Genomic DNA, 5,091 nt, shown 5'->3' on the forward strand with positions numbered 1-5,091 from the left:
CAAAATGGACAAAGAGTGAAGTCAAGGGTGACCTTGACTTTTGCTTATAATGATAACATTGACCAGAATAGAAACTGAGACATGCAGAAACAAGGAAGTTTTCAGACTCCTATCCATACAGCAGTAAAACAGAAAGATCATCCAATACTAGCGTTACCACTTTTAAACACACACTTCAAGTAGGTTTCTAAAATCATTTTCAGGTTTAAAAGGAAGTCTCTACTCAAGAGACATTAGACATCAGATATTAGAAAGCAGGACTTTGTTTCTAAAGATCAAGTTTAGTGATAATATCACCCCCAGAAAAGAACTGGCCACCACAGCAGCCATATAACAAGTCTGTCCCAGGAATATTCTAAAGTCAGAGGTGGTGGCAATGTGTTTATTCCTTATTCCTTACATCTTTTACCATTTCACTACATGAAGCGTTTGGAACCATTTGGCAGTATAACAGACCATGACTAGGTTATTCCTTCCATCTTATTTTTAATGGATTTAAAACAAAAAGAGACAAACTATAATCAAACTCTTTGTCCCTATCTGTATACATATTGCTGTTCTGAAAGGAATAGAAAGAGTCAGGTCCCTGAAAAATATCACTAGTCATTGGGCCTGGCTACCAAACACCAGATGTGAAAATGTCACCAAGCCAGCAGGAGCGAGAGAGGTGATCCATGCCTGTCTGTACTACACAACTATAGATTACCTGTGTATTTAAACAGCAGTCAGGTAAAATAAATTAAAAACCACAACACATTTCCTGTGAAAATCAGAGCAGGAAACAGCTCTCATAGAGGCTCACACTGAATGAAGAAGAAAAAAAAAACAGAGATGCTGCATTACACAGCCCATTCTCTAAGGAACTCCTGTGCATGCTATTACATCAGCTACCACCAGAACTGAGGGTTTAGATGTCTCCTTCACAATTATGTGACAATACTGCCATGTTGCTCACTAAGAGTGATATGCAAATGCAGCATAACAAGCATAGCTGGCTTCCAATATATTAGTAAAAAAACACTTTTGGAGAAACTCCTGACGTTGTGTTAATATTTGAAATCATCTTTGGACAAGTTTTTTACATTTCACCTTACCTTTAAAGAAATAGTAAGAAACAGAAAAGCTATCAGATTAACTCTGAGGGGTTTAACAAGGGCTTTAATAGCTGATGAGGATGCAGGAGCTATTGGATTTCTGTTGTTTCTCTCAAGATCTTCCTAAGGCTTCGCACAGATGCCTGGAAAAATCTTTCCACTCCATCTTTATATAATGACAGCATAGCAAAGAAAAGGGGAATGTTCTGTCATTCTACTTCCTGAGGATGCACATCAAACAAGATAGCTTTCCTGTTCAAAATCTATTTCTCAATTTTCAGAATTAAAAACATCTGGGTTTCCCATGTCAACTCATAACATTTTAAAACTATTCTGAAATAAATGAAACATTTTTCCACTGTTGAATATTCTGACCAAGGCCAGAGTAATTTCACAGTAATTGGAAACAAAACGTTATTGATCGAGGAAAAAAAATAAGAATTCAAAATTGAATTTTTTATTAAGTCAAAATAGATTTTGGTTTCAGTAACATTACCAGAAAAGGTCAGTCTTTTCAGCGTAATTTCTGCCCAGGGTCCTATTTCTTACTCAAAGTTCAGTTTCTTTCTGTAGATCACGGATGCAGGATTGGAAAGGACATTGTGATAAGCAGGTAAAGAAATCACTTTATCACCTCTAAGTCTAATTCTTACTAAATTAAGGGCAGAATAATTGGTTCAGTCTTTCTGATCATTCAGTTTTGATAGGTTAAATTGGTTTACCTTCACGGCTTTATTGAATATTCCACTTTGAAATTAACATCCAATAACTCAAAGTGTGTTCTTACAGAAAGATAAAGCTTGTGTATGGCTTTATACCACAGGCTTCACAAATGTTAGGCAGAACACCTAATTTAATCTACATCCATCCAGTTTGTTCAGAAATGAGACGTGAACCTCATTATCTCAGCTCACTGAATGAGTGGAAGCATCTCCAGCCTTAATAAATCTAGCTTCCATTCCTCAAGCCAGTAATAAAGCACAGATCTCAGAAAATGAGCCTAGTTTTGTTAGCACAAGTCCTTTGAATCTAGTGAAATTCTACTGTTTTAACGTTTTCCTCATGCAGAAATAATCTTAAACCAATGTTGTGCAAATAGGAATTTGTTTCTTAATGTACAATAAGAAGAAAAAAAATCACGTCAGCTACAGTAACTGCTACTTCACCAATAAATAGGAATTTTTACCAAAATTTGAAACTTTTTCCTCCTTCTCTGATCCTGGTGAGGAGAATATAGAATGTGAAAAGTTATATCCTCCATCTGAATATCTTTTCTGAAATGATTTACTATTGAATAACAGCCATCTTTGAAAATTGATAAAATCAGATATTTTTTGTAATAAAAAGAGGTTGCTCCTCTAGATTTCAGTAAGCAAGAAATACAGAAATTATAATGTGGCTATCAGGGCTTAGAAGAGTCCTTTGTCAGTTTCATATAAATGCTGTGCTTCCTCCTAAATTTTTGCTTTGGAGAAAAGCAAGCTACATTAAATTTCATTTGTGACTTTTAGACAAATGTGCAAAGAGATTTAGACAAATATTTCTCTACTTTAATTTCAGGGGGGAAAATAAGCATAAACATTCATCTGTATCCAAAACAACACAGAATAAATGATACTACACAAGCTGTCACTAGTCCCTAAAACATCTCCAGATAACTCACTTTTTTTTTTTTTCCCCAAAATCTAAGAAAACGCAGAAACATCAGCAGATGGTTACCAAGAATCAGATGCAATGTTTCTTAAAGACTCAAGCAGAATTGGAGCTTACTGGGTCCTCTGATGGGCATTACTGTTACTGGTAGTACTTCACTGTCCTGAAAGCAAGCATGCTCTGGATACTTAATCTTTGTTAGAGCTGAGGAGTACCAAAACTTCCAGTCAAAAATATATACCACAAATTATGAGAGAACTATTTTAGCAGGGATACAAGTAATAACAGACAAGATTCCACCCTCGTTCAAAATTATTATGCATAGAGTGATGCATCATTTCATAAACAAGAGACTAAATGGACATAATACAGCATATAACTGTGTTAGCTTTGATGTCCTATGATGCTAAAGTCTACATCTCCTACCGTACACTCAGCCAGTAGTCACCATTGTGACTAGTGAATGTGGACCATCCATGTACTAAGAAAATAAATAATCAACGAGAGCAAACAGAAAATAGTCACTGTATATGATTGCAAGAACTGGCAATCCCACCTTCACTTCAAAAAGAGAATCTGAGCACAAAGTGGGTGTATTAAACAGAAATGTGATATCAAAACACCAAACGGTTGCTAAGTCTGCTGTATCTGTGTAATGTGTATTATATACAAATTTACATAAACATGTTTTCAGTGAAAAATTACTGCATCTTTCTTTTGTTGCTTCTTTGGTCCTAAAGGACAATGCCTTCTACTCTAACACTGAAGAAGAAGAGGAGCTGAAAATGAAGCAGGGAAGAGGTGAGAGAGCAAAGAGTAGGAAAGAGGAATGAGAAAAGAGAGAATAAGACAGAAAAGTGAAATGCGGAAGGAAGAAGATAGCTTATCTTGATGTTTTCATCACTGCTGTTTCATTTCATTCTGGCTCCTAGCACAAATGACAAAATTGCTAGCTTTGAAGAGGAGGGAGGATGGTATGTTCACAGGTGATTTGAAGAAGCTTAAGCCAGTTTTAGTTTAGGAGGAGGAGCAAATATGGTAACTGAGCCTGCAACACTAAACCCTACTGATAGAAGGTACACAGTGGAACTGTTGGCACATAGGACTTCTAAAAAAAAAAATTAATATACTTACACAAAATAGAAATCCTATCACCATAACAAAGAAAACAAAAGGTAATTATTCCATACACCTGTGTTCTGCTCATTAATTCACTGATTACACCCATGTGATTAAGTTTTGTTAGAAACCTGATACTCTCCATGACATCAGATATTTCCTGGCAAAACCCTTCACACTCAAGTGTGCTGAAGTGTTGTTTTCTAATGCACGAATACAGATAGAGTAAATCTATGATTTGAGCTTTGTGCCTTTGCTGCTGCTGTTCTAGGCTACATTTTTGCTTCAAACCTCAGGAAACAAGAAGTAAATATAGACTCTGATTTCCTGTTGAGTTTGCCTTATTATGGTTTTACTAATGCATTTTGTCCTGTAAACACTTTCAAAGATGCATCTGACAACCCGTTCTATAGCAGAAGGTCCACTTATACGCCTTTCCTCAACAGTAGATTATTTGCACTGAGGACAGCTTGCTCAAGGTGGATGTCTGCTCCTCTTTGTGAGGAGCAATTTACAAATACTTAGGCTGGTATAAATTTGTATTTTAAAGGCTAGCTTCTCCACTAATCTGTCAACTTGTGCCACTCCATCTCCTCTGTATGCTGAATGAATCAGAAAATAAAAGAGAAGAGAGCAACCAAATAGGAATTACATGTTGGCAAGCAGAAGTTAGTTTAATTTGAAGACTGAACGGTATCCTAACAGCAATAAAAAAAAAAAACTCCAAATAATGAGGGAGATAAATACAGAAACATGAATTTCAAACTTTAAGTCTGCAAAGCAAAACATAAGGGTAAAATATCACTAAACAAACTCCAGCTTTTGGGGAAAGATGCAAGAACTTCAAAGGATTCTATCATTTTGCAAGAATTCTGGTATATCAACAGAGGTTTCACAGCATAAACAGAAAGAATAACAAGAGGACCAGTAACTCCAAGGAATTTTTCAGAGAAATGAAGAATAATATTAGAGCAGAAGATGAAAAGACAACATCTGAGAAGCAGCACAACATATAAGATTAAAGGCATACATTCTTGGCTTGACATTATAGAGGACTCTAACACCCAAGCCAAAGGAGTACTCAAAAATGCCAAGAAGTTTACAGATTGTAACTGTGTTTTTCACGTTTCTGCCACCTCTGGTTTTCTGGAATTCACAGTATTGTTGCTGTGCAACATATATAAACAACAAAGCTGTCCACTGATGCTTTTTTAACAGTTTTTTT

Source organism: Meleagris gallopavo, chromosome 10 (genome assembly GCF_000146605.3).
Source record: "Meleagris gallopavo isolate NT-WF06-2002-E0010 breed Aviagen turkey brand Nicholas breeding stock chromosome 10, Turkey_5.1, whole genome shotgun sequence".
In the NCBI taxonomy this organism is placed as follows: domain Eukaryota; kingdom Metazoa; phylum Chordata; class Aves; order Galliformes; family Phasianidae; genus Meleagris; species Meleagris gallopavo.